This window comes from Equus caballus, chromosome 1, assembly GCF_041296265.1.
Source record: "Equus caballus isolate H_3958 breed thoroughbred chromosome 1, TB-T2T, whole genome shotgun sequence".
Lineage (NCBI taxonomy): Eukaryota > Metazoa > Chordata > Mammalia > Perissodactyla > Equidae > Equus > Equus caballus.
Window position 1 is genome coordinate 66,662,714 of NC_091684.1, and position 19,402 is coordinate 66,682,115.

At 45.9% G+C, this 19,402-nt stretch overlaps 1 long non-coding RNA gene across 2 annotated transcripts; it reads left to right on the forward strand.

Moving 5' to 3' along the window:
- Window positions 1-559: 559 nt before the first annotated feature.
- On the forward strand, window positions 560-17,981 carry LOC111774364 (uncharacterized). Of its 2 annotated transcripts, XR_002809344.2 has the most exons (6): window positions 560-802; window positions 6,263-6,476; window positions 7,877-7,966; window positions 8,801-8,925; window positions 12,978-13,137; window positions 14,732-17,981. It is a non-coding gene; the product is annotated as an uncharacterized lncRNA (long non-coding RNA). The 2 variants fall into 2 exon arrangements; XR_011437612.1 differs by lacking the exon at window positions 7,877-7,966.
- Window positions 17,982-19,402: the final 1,421 nt, after the last annotated feature.

Here is a 19,402-nt window from a genome sequence, read left to right on the forward strand (position 1 = left end):
ACTTGGCCCGACTTTGACCATCAGCCGCAATCAAGCTTTCCTTCACCCTACGTGAAGGTGATGGCCCTCAGTTGTCCCTATAGCTAATCCATATCCCTTTTCTAGGATACTTAAGCTTGTCTTAGCTGGGGAAAAAACAAACAAACCAGGCCTTTCCCAGACATCAGAGTAATGGACTGGCTTTAAGTTCTCCTGGGGGCTTAATAAAAGGTGATGGTTTGGTAAGGTTTCTGTGGTAGGCCCTTCTGTTAATACTTATCTAGCTAATGTGTCTTCCAAATGGCCAAAGCACAGCATTCAGGACATTGAGGAGATTTTGTGATGTTGCTCTACATATGGTATTTCTGCAATGGATTTCTTTTTCTTTCCACTTGCATAAAGTATTTTATGATGAAGGTGGTGATGCCAAGGGAATAGAGGCAAGAGGAAAGGTTAGGATTTCACAGGACCCAGCCTGAGACATTTTTGGAGCCCAGAGGGAGCCAGGCCTCACATTCTTGAACACAAGGGGAAATAGGAGGTTTGGAAGTTTAGTGAGACGGAGAGGCCTGTGGCTGACAAACACCAGCTGTGCTGAGTGCGTATCACATCGGGGCCTGGCAGACATCTTCTCCTTCAAAACACACAGGCCATTAGCAGGCTCACCCCGAAAGGATATACTAGGAGTGGATGCATGAAATTCCTGCTGATGCGCGGGAATCCCCAGACTGAAGCAGCCCTCCCTGCCCTTGTCAGACCGGGAGAGAACTGCACTGAGGGGCAATCTGAGCACCAGGAAGAAGTTCCATCTTACAAATACCAGGTACCAGATCTAGGCTCTACTTTTAACAAATATACTCATTCCATGTAGCTGAATGTTTGCTTTGTGCCAGGAATAGTGCTAGTGCTGTAGACACAGGATGAATAAAAGAGTCAGTGCTGTAAGAGAACTCCCAGCCTAATGGAAGATGCAGATGGCACCTAAAGCAACGGCAAATGTACAATGTGATAAGTGTGTAGACAGAATGCAGCCAAGAGTGGGATGGAAGCATGGAGGGAGGACACAGAATTAATCTCAGAAATGGAGAAGGCTTTTGGAGGATCAAGCGTGAGCTGCATCTTGTAGGATGAGTGAGGGTAAGAGAGAGGTGGGCATGCAAAGTCACAGAAGATGTTTCTTTGTGGGCATGTAGGAGGCTTTCTCTGAGATATATGCCTGGGAGCAGAATTGCAGGGCAATAGGGTACAAATACCTTAATTTCACTAAATGTGTCTGTATGACTCTCCCAAACAACCACAACATAATTCCTATAGCTGCACACGACGGGGTGTATTTCCCCACCTCCTCACCAAGAGCTGATGTTTTCTAACTTTCTACTGTTTGCCAGTCAGGTAGGGTACAAAGTGGTACCTCACCTAAAGTGCATTTCAGTGCTTTCTTGACAGTTTGACCACCTCTTCAGAAAATTATTAGCATTTGGGGTTCTCCTTTGAATTGTCTGTTCATATCCTTCGATCATTTTTCTGTTTGTTTTTCTTTTTCTTGCTGATTTGCAGAAATTACTTGGACAATCTACTAACTACTCTTTTGCTAGTTTTAGACTTTCCCAAGGTCTTCTCCCAAATTGTCATGCATCTGTTAAGGTTTTTAATGGTGCACTTTAATGAGCACAATTCTGATATAAATCCATTTGTTTTTTCCCTTATGGTTTGTGCTTTAGGGGTCTTAATTAAGAAATAATTCATGACTCCAAAGTTAAAAAAAATTAGTTTTTTTCATTATTTAATTTTTATTTTTTATTATTTAATTATTTTATTTTTTTATTTAAAAGTTTTTTTATATTAGTTCTTGGTCTTAATTTTCATACCTGGGTCTTTAAACCATTGTAATTTATTTTTTGTAGAGAGAATGAGATAAGGATTCAACTTTATTTTTCTCTGCACAGGATGTTACTATTGCTAACATAACTTACTACATAATTCATCCTGTCTCCTCGTGATGTGAAGCTGAGTCTGCCACGTACCTGTTGGGAGACAATCCTTCATGTGGCTCTTGCATTTCTGCACATCTTGTGATCAGAGGCTGTGATAGATTTTGTTTTCAATTAATTTTTTGAGGATGTTTATATAGCAAACAACCTTAGAAATAGAGACAATGTCTCCATGCAGAGCAAAGAGCAGATTTGTTTACTGCCCAGTATAACAAAGAGACCATCTCCCTCTGGGGCAAAGGACAAGAAGGCTTATTGATCCTTATGAAGATTTGGGTTTCTTAAGCTAGGAGTTCCTCTCTTGTTACTTAACTCACCATGTGTGCAGGCATCTCCTAGACCCCTTCCTGTTGGTCTATAGGAATTGGGACTCTGGGAACCAACAGAAATGCTGATACTCTGGCTACTACTATTGGTGTGAGCAGTAAAGTGCCCTTTGTCTCTGATCCAGAGATCTCATGTGGTTTGCCAACAACTATGAAATTGTGGCCAGCTAACTTGTTAGCTTGCAGGTAGCATAAAATCTTAGACTCTGAACAGTCCTTGACAATACCAAGTTCTCATCTGTACTTGGGATTCTGTATACTTTTTTATTATCACATTTGTCTTTTTTTTTTCTTTTACACCAGTACCACCTATTTTAACTACCATGACTTTGTAATAAGCCTTGATGTCTGGTAAGCCAAGCTCCCAACTTCGGTCTCTGTCAATATTGACTTAATTATTTGTTAAGATTCATTCTCTTATATAATTTTTGCAATCAGTTTAAATTGTCTGTAAAATCTTGTTGGGGTTTTGATTGGAATTATTTTGAATTGTGCAGATTAATTTGGGGGAGAACTGACATCTTTATAAATGTTAAGTTGCCTCATTCGTGAACATGGAGTATATTTCATTTCCTCAAGTTTAAATTTTCTCCATAAATGTTTTCTACATTGTTTAGTAGGTTGATTACTACTTTGTAGTTCTCATTGCTATTGTAAATTATATCTTTTTAAAATTACATTTTCTTGTATTTAATGGAAGTAGAAGAACATTATTACTTTTCATGTACTGATCTTGTACATAGTAAAGTTGTTGATTTTTCCTTTTAGTTCTTAGAGTTTGCAGATTGGGGTTTTCTATACAAATTATCATATCATCTATAAATGATGAAGAAGAGGTGTCTTCCTTTTCCCTCTGTTTACCACTGTTTTTCTTTTCTTTCTGTGTTAACGAGAACCTCTAGAATCCTGTGGCACAGTATTGACAGCTGCTCTGCTTGTTATATTCCTGATCTGAAAGGAAATTTCTCCTAAGTATGATGTTTTCTCTACATGTTTGCTATATAGCCTTTGTCAAATTAAGGATGTTCTCATCTATTCACTTTTGTAAAGTACTTTTTAAAAAATATAAGTTAGTATTGAACTTCATAATTCAGCACTGACCATGTTGATGGTTTTCCCCCTTTTTATCACTAATAGGCTGAATCACATGAATAGGTAATCCTTGCAATTCTGGGATAAATCCTACTTAACCATGATGCATTTTGAAAAATATACCATTATATTCAGTTGTCTAATCATATGTTTAGGAGTTTTGCATCCATGTGGACCATTGTGCAGATTTTAGTGTTCACTCTGTGTGAAATGGACAGTCACCAAAGGCTTTCCAGTGGAGGAATGACAAGATCTGATTAACATTTTTGGAGAGGATCATTCTGGCTGCAGTTTTGAAACTAGAGGATAGCACACATGGATGGAAGCAGGGAGAAAAGTTAATTAGCCTATTATTTTTTCAAATCCAGATACAAAATCATGGTTTGGAGCATGGTGGCAACACTCAGAAGGATGGGGAGGCTGGATGTTGCTCTGTTTTGAAGGTCAGGCCAGCAGGGTGTTCTGCTAGATTGAATGTTGCATATAAGAGAAAAAACAAGTCAGGTTTTTAACTTGAGCCAGTTGAAGAACGGAGTCGCCACTGAACATGATGAAGAATGCTGCAAGTGTAGCAGATTGTGGGATAAAAAGGTGATGGGTGGTTACTGAAATGAGGAGTTTACTTTGGGCCACGGTAATCATACTGGAGAGCTAAGGAACACACTGCAAAGCTTAGAGGATCTGTCTGCAGGTTAAGCTCCCATAAACACTGCCTGGAACTTTGCTCCAGAAATTGTTTGATGAGGGACCCGCCATGCTGCTGATGCCCCGTCATCATTGCATGCTAGGTAAAACAGGATTTCAGATTCACCACGATCATAATTGCTATCAGCACTACGCCACTTCCATACCTAAATGCAGCTGTGGAATCACTGCTGCTCTGAGGACCTGTTAAGGCCTCTTAGCTTTCACCTGCACCACCAAACACAGACTCTGTGCTGAGTTTTTTCCTCCAGTTCCTCACCCTAAATCCAACTCTCCAGCAGGTACATCTGACTAGTGGGGTCACTTGCTTGTGCTAGCTGCAAAGGAGGCTGGGTAAGTAAGTGTTCTGACTTCTGTTTTGGGAAGACAGAACTCATAAAGCAATACACTTATGAAACACAACAAGGGTGTTCACAAGACTCTAGGCAGTTAGAAAACAGGAGAAGTAGCTATCAGAGTTCTTGGATCACCTTTAATGCCCCAGTTTTGCTGCTTTCATCTCTTGTGGTTTCTTTTGCTCCAATTACTTTTTTTATTCATCCGTATTTTGTATGTGTCCATGGACTGTCCCTTTTTATGCTGAGTATTATCCCATTGTATGAATGTACCACAATTGTTTCTTTCTTTCTTTTTTTTTTGAGGTTGATGGACACTTGGGCTTTCCAGTTTGGGGCTATTATGAATAAAGTTTCTTTGAACTAGAAATTTGTACTAGAATTTGTGTAGACATGTATTTATTTTTCTTAGGTAAATGCCTAAGAGTGGAAATGCTGGGTTATCAGATAGGTGTATGTTTAGTTTTATGAGAAAGTGCCGAGAAAAGCTAGTTGTACCATTTTATACTCCCACCAGGCGAGCATGATAGTCCCAGTTGCTCCACCTCAAACATTTCCTCTTCCCAGGATTCAAGCCCAGGTCTGTACCACTCCAGAATATGTCTGTGTGTGCTCTTCCTGCATTTTGGCATCGGGATCTGCGTGTTCTTTGCTATAAGGACAACTCTCATGTCTCCACAAGGGAGAGCGTACTGTAATGCTTATTCTCGGGCTGACCTTGGTCAAGTCCCTTCCCTGCCCTGGACAGCAGGTGCCTTTGTGATGACAAGAAGCTCTGAGAAGATGATTGTTTAGCTTCCTCCCAGCGGTGACATTTTCCCATCAGCCTGTCTAATCTATGTTGGGTCTTGGTTTCCTTTTCCATCTGTCACTTGACACCATGCAATTGATTACATTTCTTTAACTGCCTTGGAAAACAGCTTGTATTTTTCAAAAAAAGGCTTTAAATAAAATAAAGCTTCATTTTGCTGAAAAAATCGAGAAAAGTGGAAGGGAATATGGCAGTTGCCATACACCTACTATGTGTCACACCTTTACGAACCCAGTCTCCATTTAATTGTTGAGCACACCCTTTAGTGCAGTTCTTCTGAGTGACATTGTCACCTAAGTGCCTCTTTTCCCTCCACCTCCACTGCCCTTCCTGGAGCCAGCCCGGTGGCTTGTTCCTTGCCTCATTCCTGGGAGCCCCAGGCCAGCCTATTTGAGACTGCAGCTCCCCCTGCTCTCACCAGCGAGCTCGCTGCTTCCTCTCCTGCTTCACTTTCCCCCACATTACCACCATCTAACTAACATTTATTTTTCTTATATACCTTTTCCTTCTCTCCCCCACCCCCAACTAGAACTGAAACTCCATGAGGTCAAGAATGTTTGTCCCTTTGGTTTACAGCTGTATCTCATATATATACTAGGCACTAAGGAAGCAATCAATTGATACTGAATGCATGAATGAATAAATAAATGAATGTAAAGAAGAAACAGAAGTTCTGAGAGTGATTATCTTATCCTTGATCCTGGTGGTGAGTCACACGCCTGGGAACACAAAGGTGAACGAGGCCTGGTCACTGCTCATCTAAGTTGATAGCACAGTCTGGTGGGCAAGGCAGATGGGCAGTGACAAGCTGTGATGAGATCTCAAGACCTTGACCCCAGGCGTCTGGTCTTTCTCTGATCCAAGCCATGCCAGCACCCTGAATTATTTCAGTTTCCATGGGAATTCATGACCACAGGATCACTGTTTAAAGTACAAATCACAGCACACTACCCCTATTTAGAATGTTTCTCTGACACACAGTGCTTTTCATATGCCACCCCAAATACTCCACACTTCCTACAGTGTCCTGCGTCCATGGACTGGTCATGCCTCGACTCCAGCCTTGACAAGAGACTTTCCCTCCTCCCATCTGTGCTCTAGTGAGTGAACAAGCCAACTGAAGCCCCTCGACTTGCCTTCTGCCGTGAGTACCTTCCCTACCTCTTCACTTCGCTGGTCTCTGTGCATCCTCCGGATCTCAGCTTAAAGTCACTTCCTCAGTGAAGCCATGCCTCAGGTATGTCTCCTTCTGGGAGGTGTCTCCCCCTCCCCTGTCTAAAGAAGCCCTCCCTTCATCCTCAGTCCCTGAATCCTGCCTTATGTTCGATACCTGGCCAAACAGTATAAGTAATTATTTATTAGCTTTCTACCCCACCAGAAGATAGGGACCTGTCCCCTGCTGTAATCTTAGGGCTAGAACAGAGTTTGTATGTCATTGGCCCTCAATAAACACACACATGAAAAAAATTAATGAATTCCTTTGGCTAGCTTGGGTCCCTATTATGTATTCTTAGAGTACTAGGAAGCTGTCTTTTGATGTGTTTTTATCCTTAAAGCTTATTTACGATTATCTGTTTAAACTATCTTTTCTGCAGGATTCCAATTTCACCAGGGACAAGAACTGTCCTGTCTATTTGCAGGGGCTAGCACTGTCTGCCGTGTAGTGGACCCTTAACAAGCCCACGCTGAGTCAATGAATGAGGTAGCGATGAGCACACCAAGGGCATCAGGCCCCCGTGTGCCACTCAAGATTCTCTGACTCTGCCAGTGTTAAGGCTGGGGTGTGGTTTCCATCGAGCTGCAGTGTCTACTTCTCAACTGGTCAAAACTTGGAGTAAAGGGGCTGGCCCCGAGGCCGAGTTGTTCAGTTTGCACGCTCCGCTGCAGGAGGCCCAGTGTTTCATTGGTTCGAATCCTGGAAAAAAAAATAAAATAAAATCTTTAAAAAAAAAAAAAAACTTGGAGTAAAGATGTAAATGATTAATTAGCATCCTCAAATCCCAAAAGTGCTATAAACAAGGTATACATAAAGTACTAGAGCAATATCCAGGCCACATGATACCCTAGCATAGAGAGTTGGGGGTGGTCAGGGAAACCCAGAGAGAAGAGAGGATATCTAAGGTGGCTTTGAGGGAGAAGGAGGAGAATGCTCAGGGAGAAGTCAGAGCAGGATATCACAGGCAAAGGGTCCACACAGGCACTCTCATGCGGCCATGCAGTCCCTTGTGTTGGCCATGTAGCTGCTTAAGGGGTGATGCCAGGATGGAGGCCCAGGTCTCCTGTCCCTGCAGAAGATCCTGAGCTCATTCATCTCCCTCCCAATTCACTTGGATTCTCTGGGTATGGATTAGTTCAGAATACTTCAGGCTCCAAGTAATGGAAAGTCTAACTTGTAGTCACTTCAACAGAAAAGATTTTTCTTTTCTCATATGACATCTGGAGAAAAATGAGTGCTGGTGTTTCAGTGCTTCAACAACACCAGGGCTAACATCTCTGGGAGTCTTTTTGTTGATCCCTAATACTTGTTGCCCCTGATCACAGGATGGCTGCTGCAACTCCAGGCATCATATCTGCAGTCCAGGCTGGAAAAAGAGAATCAGTATAACCTGCCTCTTCTCTCAATTTTTATCATGAAAGCAAAAGCTGTCCCAGAGACTTTCAGCTCCTTAGCCAGAGCTTGGTCCCAAGGACATCCATCACTGCTACAGAAGAGGATGGGAAGTGGGTGTGAGTATTTAGCTGGACACATTACTGCTGCTGAACAAAATCAAGGTCCTACTGGCAGAGAAGAGGAGAGAGTGTCCACCTTAGAGTCTGAATCCCAATCATGTAATAAAGGTGAACCCAATGATATCAAGGGTGGCCCCTTCCAGGGACCACCTCCCTAACAGCCACCTGCTCTATCACATCCAAACTCTGCTTTTCTTGGCAACACAAAAGCAGACTTGCAGGTGGGCTCTGGACCTTGAGAATTCCCCCAGCCACTGCCTGGATTAATTCTCCTTGAGGCAGCTCTGGGCCCAGGCCAGGACTTTGCATGCACCTGGAGTTCTCCTGGCAGTGCTGGCCATTGTACAGGTCACACTGCAGTGCTGGTGCCAGGGCTGGACTCAGAGGCCCCAGATGACCAGCCCTTCTTGCCTGACCTCACTCTCCCAGGCCCTTACATATGTGGCCCCATTGTGGGGGGGTTGGAGGGGATGAGATGAGCATCAACACTCTAGATTTGAGACTCAGTTGACAAGTGCAGAAAGGGCCACCTGACCCCAACCACTAAGGCCCCAGCCCTACCCACTACTCCATCCGCCTCCATTCAGAGCTGAATCTGTGATGAACAGGGAAATGCAGTTAGGGCCTGGAAAGAATCCTTTGCTCTGACCTCACTCTTCCCCTGACAGCCTCAGACATGTCTCTTCCCATCACCGGTCCTCAGTTTCCTCACCTCTAAAATTGGGAATTACACTATTCCTTTGATATCCTGAAAAGATTCATGCTAGAGTAGACTGAACCCCAATTACAATCCTATATAATTGTCTCTGTGTTTTCTCCCTCTCTCTCTAGCTATATGATCATGGACCAGTCATTTTCATCTTCTCTGTGTCTCATGTTGCTCGTTTGTAAAATTGGAGGGTGACAGCCAAGAAATCCTGCCTCAGCACCAAGGTGGGCTGCCCTGGGAGCACAAGGTACGGTGTGCAAAGGACACAGAGATGAGAGGAAGGTGCAGCCCCAAGGTGTTTGTCTGGGCTAAAGCTGAGTGCATAGGAACTCCATCTGCCAAGGGCAGTGGCCCAGAGAGCAGGCTGCTGGCACATGACTGGGAGACATGCTGGGCCTGCCACACACACTGCCCATCTGCTCCTGGCAGGTCAAAGTTCTGGTGAAGGGTCCCGTGAGGCCAGCCTCCCTACACACAAAGGCTGCTGCTCAGCCAGGCCTCTCCCTGGCCCCAGGACCACCCCAGGGGCTCTGCAGGGCCAGGGCTGATGGCACAGACAGGGGACAGAAAAGATGGGGAGAAGATCCCAGAGCCCTGAGCTCCTGTGGTCAATTAAGCCATCTGCCAGCCATGGGGACCAGCCCACCCAAGAGGGAAGTGCACTGTGTTCCTGGTGTACAGGAAGTGAGTCGCCCGGGGCCATCTGGGATGTGTTTTCAAGGAAATCTTGAAAACTGCAGCTCCAGCCAGAGGTAAACAGGATTTCATTAAATCATGCCTGGCCCAAGGAACAGAGAGAGGGTCTAATTTCACCAAAGCAGCTATGTTCTCCGTGTAAGGCTCCTGCCGGCCATTTTGGGAAAAGACACCCCTCCTCAGAGAAGACAAACAGACATGTCTGTGTCTGGTCTCCTCATTAAGCCCTCAGGCGCCCTGTTGCACTCAGGAGTGTGCGTGGGTGTGGGTGGGTGTTGGCGTGCCTGCCTGCCTAACCTGACACCCACCCATTTGTCCAGATCACCTGTGTCCAGACCTGTCCAAGCACCTGTGACGGCTGCTGAGTGAAGTGTTGTCATTGGCTGGACTGGGTTAATCTCAGGATACCTCTCTGGGGTAGATATTATCATCCATTTTTTGCTTTTTAAAAATAAGGAAAAGATAACTTTGGAAGATTCAATACTTTATCTAGTGTCGTGTGGCCAGGAGGAGGTAGCCCTGAGATTGAAATCCAGGTCTCGTCGCCCAGTGTCTAGTCCACAGGTCAGCCCTCAGGATGTGAGCCTCCAGGCTGCTCCTCCAAATTCTCTCTATCTGCTTGAGACGAGCATTCACGGTCTGACTCTACCTGGCTCTCGTGATGGCCCTGGGAGGTCACCAGTGCCAGGACTGTGTCCATTCTGCAGATGGTAGAAATGGGTCAGTGAGGCTGGTTGCTAGCCCAGGGTCACTTCACCAGTTTGGGACCAGTCTGGTTGCAGATCTTAGAACTCTTCCTTCTCCTCAACTGTGTCGGACAGAGAGCCACACACTTGCCAGGGGAAAGTTCCAACTAATTTTCTAAGCATTAATTCCTACATAAAGCCCTCATTTCCAGGCTTGTGGGCAAACACTTGGAACATGGTCTCTCCCCCAGCTCTTCCCTTTGTAGCTGGGCCCCTAGGCCCTCCAGGTGGGCTTCAAAAAAAAGTTTCATGTTTCAGGCGGTGAGGTCCCACTGGGTCCATGGAGCTGTGGACATGGGTCAGCACCTGAGCATATAGCCAGCGGGTCCTCACTAGCAGCCTGATCCTAAGTAATTCTTCACCCCACCTGTGGGCAGCGCCTGGACCTGCACCTGGCATTTCTTCTCCAAGGTTCTGTGTGCTGGCTGAGTGAAGCAGGAGGTAGCACAGGGCTGCCACAAACCCCACAGAAGCCAGAAGTCTGTGGAATGGGCACCCCCTCCCAGCCAGAAAGAGAGACACTCTTTCAGTGCTCCCCTGGGCTGGCACATTTTGTGACATGCATTACCTTGCTGACCCTCAAATAACCTGATGACAAAGATGCTATTCTCCCTCTTTCACAGAGAGAGAACCTGGTTGAGAGAGGTTACGCAGCTTGCTCAGGGTCACACAGCTGGGAAGGAGCACAGCTAGCCTTTGAACTTAGGGCTTGACACTAGCAGCCATGAGTGCTCCTCTGCCCTGGTGAACCTCAGAGCAAGGGAGGGATCCCAGGAGCCATCTCTTCGCCCCCAGGAATTCAGCTCTGGAAGACAGTGGGTGCAGGTGCTGAGGCCCACCCTCTTCTATTGAGGATGGGAGAACCAGAGCCCAGGGATGCGGAGGACTGGTCAATGTCACAGCGAAGTTGGCTCTGCCAAACACCTTCTCTAAGAGCCCACTGGAAGCTGAGTCCTCTCCAAGGCACAGCTGAGGGAGACTGTGGACAGCAAGAAGCCTGTGCCCTGCCCTCCAGCGTTCCAGAAGGAGCATATTCACAGAAGAGCATGGGTGGGTTCTGTGCCTGGGGCCATGCTGGCCCACTCCTGCCTGGTGCATCTACCTAACCTTGCCCATGAGTTCCCTTCCAGCTACATTTCAAAGCTCCCTGAACCTTTCGTCCCTGTCCTTCCAGTGATGTACAGTCTGGTCCTCACTCCCTCTTCTGTTTTACGTGCTATGAAGAGAGAGGCAGTTTAAGAAGTCACAGGGGAGGCAAGTTAGCCGATAATTGAAGAGGCATCTGACTTCAAATGCTGAGAGCTGGCCCCAGCTCTGCCACTTATGTGATGATGAGCCTCTCCCAGCTAACTCGTTGCCCCCCAGGCCCCTTCCTCAGCCTCCCCAGGCATGCATGGACTCAGCCAGGACAGGAGCGTTGAGCTCCGGCCTCAAAGCTCTGTGTGGAAGTCTGAGCATCTTAGGGGCCCTTGTGTCATGTTATTCTTCTGCTAAATACCACCCGAGACTCCTCAAGCTCTAGGAGAAAGCACTTAAAGCCTCAAGCAAACTTCCAGCCTCATTTCTCATGGATTCCCTCCCACTACATGGACAGCTAGGTGGGTTGTTCTTTTTCCAACATGTGAATCTCTGAAGAGGAAAAGTTCAACCCAAAGCATCATGAACAGTGGCTGCTCCTAAGGGGTGTGAGTGTGTATGAGCGTGTGTGCAAATGTGAGATCTTGAAAATGGCTGGAGGTGACCAAAGGTAGCTGGTAGTTACTCAGGAACACAGGAAGAACATGGGAAAAGCCGTCATCTCCAGGGTGACTCATGCATTCACTTACGTCTTCACTGAGCTCCTTCCTTGTTCCACACAGGGCCAGCAGCTGGGCTAAATGGTGAGCAAAGCAGAAACATCCTTGCCTTCTCAGTTCCTGCAGCCTGGTAGAGAGGCAGACAATGCCTACATACATGAATAGGTAATTACATGCTGAGCAAAGGCTAGAAAGGAAAATACAGGTTAGGGCCTGGGCCTTGCTTGCTCAGCAAAAGCCCCCAAGCCCATTGCAACCACATGACTTTCTGGCCCCCTTCTGGGCAGGACACCCAGCCGCTAGGATCTTCAACAATCCAGGGCCTAGCCAGCCCGGATCTTACCTTCTCTCTCTTAAAGAACATCACATCTTAAAGGGGCATAGAGCCCCTCCATGTGAGCTATTGTGCCTAGGAACGCTGGTTGTAGCAGGGACAGCCTCTTGGCAGGCATATAGCCTTTGTGTCCCCCGCCTATATAAGAGATCCCCTCCCTGCACACAGTTGTGGGCGCATGTTGCTGTCCAGCCGGCCACCACCCCACCTCGCTGTGAGCAACTCCCAGTGAACCTCTATGTCTCGTTCACTGACTCCAGTTCTTTTCTTTGGTCTCTCCGCAACCTATCCCGCACTGCTCACCCAGCTGGGCATGTGGCCAGACAACAGGCTAATGTGAGCCGTATGTGAAGGAAAAGTTGAACTAATCTGGAGAAGAGAATTCCATGAGAAAGTGATCTCTGAACTAAAATCTGAAGGATGAGTAGAGAAAGTTAACAGGGGAAAGAGGAGAAGGGGAGTAAGAATTTTCTTGGCAGAGGACATGGCTTGTGCAAAGGCCCTGTGGCAGGGAGGAACATGGCACAATTGATGGGCTTAAAAAAGGCCCAGGTCACTAAGCTCAATGAGTAAGAGAAAGAGTAGGGCAGCTGAGCATGGAAAGGCAGGTGGAGCAAACTATGGAGGACACTGTGGGTCAGGTTAGGGACTTGTCCTTCCTCATAGCTCAACGGAAACCATCAAATAGTTTGAAGCAGGGAGTAACATCCTCAGATTTGTGTCTTAGGAATGTCACTCTGACAGCTTTGGTGGATGAGGGGTGGAGAGCGGAGACAAACAGACGAATAAAGACCACATCTGTTTGGGAGGACTTTGCATCATCCATGCAGAAAAGAGATGGCCGTCGCTTGGTCAAGAGTGATGATGAGAGAGTTGGAGAGAAATGGGTGAGTTCAAGAGATGCTTAAGAGTTCAAATCAACATGACCCAATAAATTTTATTAGGAGGGGTAGGGTCATAGGAAATATCCAGGCTGAATGGGCAGCAGTTAATGGAAATAAGAAACAGTGGACATGGTCACTCTTGGCTTATTTTTCTAAATGCAGATGCTGACTCTTGGGAGATTATAGGAGGACAAAAGTGCATGTCTAGCTGAGGAAGAGATGAGACCAGAATAATATTCAGGTGTGGGCCAGAGTTGGCAACTGGGGCAAAGAGGGGCTGAAGAGTCAGAAAAGCTGTAGCCATTCCGGTCCACGTCCCTTCTTTCTTCCTGCCTGGTCCGGGCATGTGTGATGATGCCCACAGGGAGGGGAAGAGGCTGACTGCACACTCTTTGGTCTCAGGTGGGGCATAGTCCCCCTTCCCTCCCTTCATCAGTGCCTTCTTGCTTCCCCCTGTACTGCTCAGCCTGTGGGCCAGTCCTATGGGGGTGCCTCCCCTGCTCCCACTCTGCACTCCCCTGCCGTGGCAGCTTACTAGTCATGTTGGCCGTCCCACTTAATCCTCCCAGCAGCTCTTTGAGGAATGTACTAGTAGGATGTATACCCATTTGGCCGATGAGGAAAATTGAAGCTCAGAGCAGTGACTTAATTTGCTCGAGGTCGTGCCACTGGCAAGGGCAGATAGGAGCTGGAGCTCGGTCCTATCTGAGTCCACAGGCCAGGCTTAACCTCTAATCTCTACCGGCTTCTCCCCGCTGGTTCCTCAGCCCCACAGCCAGGCCGGGCCCCAGCTAAGGGCGTGAAACCGAACCCCACGTGCCCACCTTTCCCAGACTCCTTCCCTGTGACTGAGGGCTCCTGGCACCTCTCACCACCCCTGGTAGGGTGGTGGTGTCCAGCATGAGAAATAGCTGCTGTAAACCAGGATCCAACTTTAACTCATCAACTCTAAGTTACTCTTAGGAATCTGAACAAAATGTCACCCTAATTTATTCTCTTCATGCCCCATGTCCCTCTAAGAGTCCTAAACAGTGAGACACCCATGGGGCGGTAGACACCATGCACCACACAAAAGCCTCCTTGTTATCTCAGCCAGCCCCCCAAGTCACAGCACCTCTGGAGTCCCCAAAGTTAGGTCCCAGCAAAGTCCATTCCCAGAGCCCTACCAATCCATGAGCCATGAGGACCTCATCCCCCAGCCTCCTATCCAGACCTCCTGGAGCCCCAAGCGCGCCCTACCATGACCTCCGGTGTCGGTTTGGACCGGGCACTTTCCCTCTCTCAAGTTCCCATACTGGAGAAATCATGAATTTGGACTAGAGAAATTCTAAGGTCCCTTCTAGCTCTAAAATCCTATGTTCTGTCTAGAAAATGACCAAAAAATGGCATATCCCATTCCAAATAAATAAGGAAGGCTATGAACACAATCTACCCTCCTCATCACACGTTTTTGATGAATTCCTTGATGGAAATTTCACAGGGAGAGAGCCTTGCCTGTTTGGGTTACTGCTCTATCCGCAGAGCCCAGGCCGGAGCCTAAGACACAGTTGGGGCTCAGTAACTGTTTAGTGACTGACTGGCTGTGTTCATTTCCTAGGGCTACTATAACAGAGTCCCACAAACTGGCTGGCTTAGAACAATGGATATCCATCTGCTACAGATCTGGAGGCGAGAAGTCCATAACTAAGGTGTCCTGAGGGCATGCTCCCTCTAAAGCCTGTGGGGCAGGATGCTCCCTCGACTCTTGCAGCTTGCGCTGCTGGTGGCTGTCCATCCTTGCTGTTCACGCCGAGGATCTCTGTCTCTGCTGTCATGTGATCATCTTCTCCCTGTGTCTCTGTTTTCTCCCTTCTTATAAGGACACCAGTTACGCTGGATTTAGGCCCACTCTAAGGACATTATCTTAACTTGATTACATCTGCAAAGACCCTACTTCCAAATAAGGTCACATTCACAGACATGGGGCTTAGGACTCCGTCATATCTTTTTGGGGACATGATTCAACCCATAACACTGAATAAATTCCCCAAATGTCCTGGGATATTCCATTCCTGACTTCTGTTTCGGAAGGGCTCCTGCTGGAGTGGGCTCAGTGCCACTTCCCGGCAGAGCCGTGTTTCCTTTTCAGGAGCCAACACAGCCTGATGGTGGTGATGGTGGGGGTGGGGGCCTCTTCTATTTCTAGATTGCTAAGGCTGGAAGGGACTTGGGGCCCATCTGGGCCACCTCCTCATGTGCCAGGAGAGGAAAACAGAACTAGAGGAGGGGAGGGGCTGGCTCCTGGGCCCAGAGGAAGCAGTTAAGCCTGCCCCATTTCACCTTGGTCACCATTTACATTCTGCCTGGATTCTGGATTATTTTCTGGATTCTAGAAAGGACTTAAATGAGGCTGACAGGGAGCTTGTATCATTGCCTGAATTTGAAGCCATGAATCATGCTGTGTCTGTGGGAGCTTGTGAAGGAGAAGCTAGAACATATTTGTTCAAATTAAATAATTCTTGATCCAATGTGGCGACTATCAGCCAGCCTTCTGTGCTGAGGGCAGGGGCTTCTGGCATGAGAAGAGAGAAGCCTAGGAGAAGAGACAGCAGATGCTGTAGAGGGGGCTCCAGGTTGACTCCGGGCCCTGGGCTCAGCATGTCTGGGTATGGTAGATGGGTCCACCAGAAGTTTATTAGGATGCTGAGCGCATTGGTTTTCCACTGCTGTCAGAAAATTACCACAAGCTCAGGGCGTCATTGAATCTGTCAAAAACCAGTTAGTCATATTTGTGTCTGTTTCCAGGTTATTTATTCTGTTTTATTGATGTATGTGTCTATCTCTTACCAGTGCCCTGCAGTTTGATTACTGGAGCGTTATAGTAAGTCTTAAAATCAGGTAGTGTCAATCTTCCAAATTTGTTTATTTTTCAAAATTGTTGTGGCTATTCTAGTTCTGGTTCCTTTTCCTATAAATTTTAGAATCAGCTTATCTGTATCACAAAAAATTCTGCTGAAGTTTTGACTGGAAATTCTTTAAATCTATGGAACAAATTTGGGGAGAATTGACGTCTTAGCTATGTTGAGTCTTGCAATCCAGGAACACAATATGTCTCTCCGTTTATTTAGTTGTTACTGCTTTCAGCAGTGTTTTACAGTTTTTATCATGTGAGTCCTGAACATGTATTCTTAGATTTATTGCTAAGTATTTAATTTTGGGAAACTTTTTATAAATGGCATTGGTTTTTAAAATTCTAGTTTCCAATTATTTATTGCCAGCATATAAAAATATGATTGATTTTTTCATGTTGACTTTATATCCCACAACCTTGCTAAACTCAATATTAAGATGATTATTTTGGTAGGTTCTTTGCGATTTTCTACAGTCATGTCTGTGAATAGGGATAGTTTTATTTCTTCCTTTACAAGCTGTATGCTTTTTCTTTCTTCTCCTTGCCTTATTGCACTGTGACTTCCAGTATGATGCTAAATAACAGCAGCGAGAGCAGATGACTTTGCCTTGTTCTCCTTGTGGGGAAGCATTCAGTCCTTCATTATGGAGTCTGATGACAGTTATGGAATTTTTATAAACAATCAAGTTAAGGAAGTTCTCTTCTGGTCATAGTTTGCTGAAAGTTTTTATCACAAATGTATGTTGAATTTTGTTAAATTTTTTTCTGCATCAATTGGTATGACTGTGTGGCTTTTATTATTTAATCTATTAATATGATAGCTTGTATTGATTAATTTTCAAATATTGACCCAGTCTTGCGTTCCTGAGATGAACCCCGTTTGGTTGAGGTGTATTACTCTTTTTACATGTTGCTGGATTTGATTTGCTGACATTTTGTTGAGTACATTTGCATGTTCCTGAGGGAATTTGTCTATAGCTTTCTCTTCATGCACTGTTTTTTTATGGTTTTGATTTCAGAGTAATGGTGGCCTTATAAAATGAGTCGTGAAGTGTTCCTTCTATTTTCTGGAAATGATTTTGTAGAATTGGTGTTAGTTCTTCTTTAAATGTTTGGTAGAAAATGGCAGTGAAACTAGCTTGGCCTGGAGTTTTCTTTTATGGGTGAGTTTTTTAACTACAAGCTCTGTTTCTTTAATAAATACACAACTATTCAGGTTACCTATTTATTCCTAGGTAGGCTTTAGTAATTTATTGCCTTCAAATAATTAGTCCATTTCACTTAAGTTGTCGAATTTATGTGCATTGAGTCATTTGCAGTATTCCCTTTTCACTTTTTTAGTGCCTATGTGACTTTTGGGTTTTGAGGGAGCTTAAAAATAACACCCCATCTAATTTCTCCCTGCCCAGGAAGGAATCAGGCAGCCGCCTTTGATTCTGATAAAGCCATCTTGAAGGACTTGCTTAGCTCTAGATAGGAGGCTTGCTAACACACCTGGAACTGTACTCATCCATCTAATCACAGTTGTCACAGGCTCCCGTATACAAGCCAGCCTCTAAAACATGTGGCTTGGAGGAGAAGATGTGCTCTCTGCAGGTGTTCGATCTGGAAGCAGTGAGAAGAAAAGAGATGAGTCCCTTTGCTGGGGATTGAATGCTCATGTCCCACAAAAATGCATATGTTGAAACCTAATCCCCAATGTGATGGTATTTGGAAGAGGGGCCTTTGGGAGGTGATTAGGTCCTGAGGGTGGGGCGCTCGTGAATGGGATTAATGTCCTTATGAAAGAGACCCCAGAGAGCTCCTTTGCCTGTTCCACCACATGAGGACACAGGGAGAAGGTGGCTGTCTAGGAAGCAGGAAGCAGGCCCACACCAGACACCAAATCTGCTGGTGCCTTGATCTTGGACTTCCCAGCCTTCAGAATAGCGAGAAATAAATGTTTGATGTTAAGACACCCAGTCTATGGTGTTTTTATTACAGCAGCCCAAACGGACCAAGACACCTTGCATGCCCATTTCCTACTCATACAGTCACCATATGAGTCAGGGGGAGAGAAAACAAGAGTGTTATGCTAGCAGAGGTCCCACAGCTTGGAAGCAGGAAGCCAGGGGAAAGGAGATTCCTCTCCAATAAGGATTTTTGGTGAACTCTCATGAACTGTACTCTAGTGACTCCTGGAGAAGTTGGGGAGGGGTGGCCTGGTGGTCCTACAACAGCAGGTGGAAAGAAGAACCAAGTAAATCTCATTTGTTAGATTAATGTCATATGCAGGTTAATGTCTAACACAAGTTAGAAAAATCACAGTGTGATACATTAAATGCTAGATCAGACATTTGTGACAATGTTGTGACAATATGGAGGAAGTGGTAACTAAGGGCAGGGGTCAGAATTAGGGTGGGGTCATGCCAGGCTTCATGGAAGGGGCATGACTTATGCAAATAACGGATGGGAGACTGAGGTGGATAGAAGAACTCAAGGGGATGGGGCATAGGGAGGAATGGAGGGAGACGAGGCAGGAGAGATGGGTTGGAATGAGATGGAGAAGGATTTTAAATGCCACGCTGAGATCTGGATGTACCCTTTTAGGGAGGAGGAGCTAGGGAGGCGTTCATCAAGAATACTGCTGGGTTAGGCACACCAGTTTTGAGAGTAGTGAAATATCTCCATACCATTAGCAAAAAGCCAGGGTTGAAGGCCTCCTAAGTTATTGCCCTCCCGCACCCGCTCTCCTCCACTCTGTTACCCTCCCCCAGGGCCCTTGGACTCCACCACCATCCAGTGAGTAAAAGTTACTATCTGGCCCAACAGGCACCTGCTTTGGCCTCTAGCTGATGCCCATTCTGATGATCTGGTTGGCTGGTGCCTGTGCTTGCCTCTCCCCCTTCAGTAGCCATGAGGAGAACATTATGGAAAAGCAAGACGCAGCCTGGACAGAGACCTTGCTCTTCAGCTGCCTGTCCCCAAGCCCCTTCGTCTGGATGTGGCTGGCACAAGGCCTCAGGCCTTGGAGAACTCTCCTTGTTAGGATTTAAAAACAAAACCATGGAATTTCTATAGTTTTTTAAATTTTGTTCCCTCAATACATTAAGAGTTCCCGGAGAGAAAAGTAGTTCCTTTGGAACCTGCAACACTTTTAAGTCAAAAAAATATCTGTCAAGGAGGAACAAGACAGAATTCCTTGTGATCAGATGCTCTTGGTTCTACAGCAATTTATCAAAGCCCATCTCATCAATTAGAGAAATATTTGAAAAATCATCACAGCTCCGGCAAGCGCCTCATGTATAATTCAAAGTGATGCTCTGGATGAAGTGAGGAAGCTACAGAAGTCAGGATTGGTTTTTGAATGTAAACCTGCCGATTGTCCCTTTGATCCCA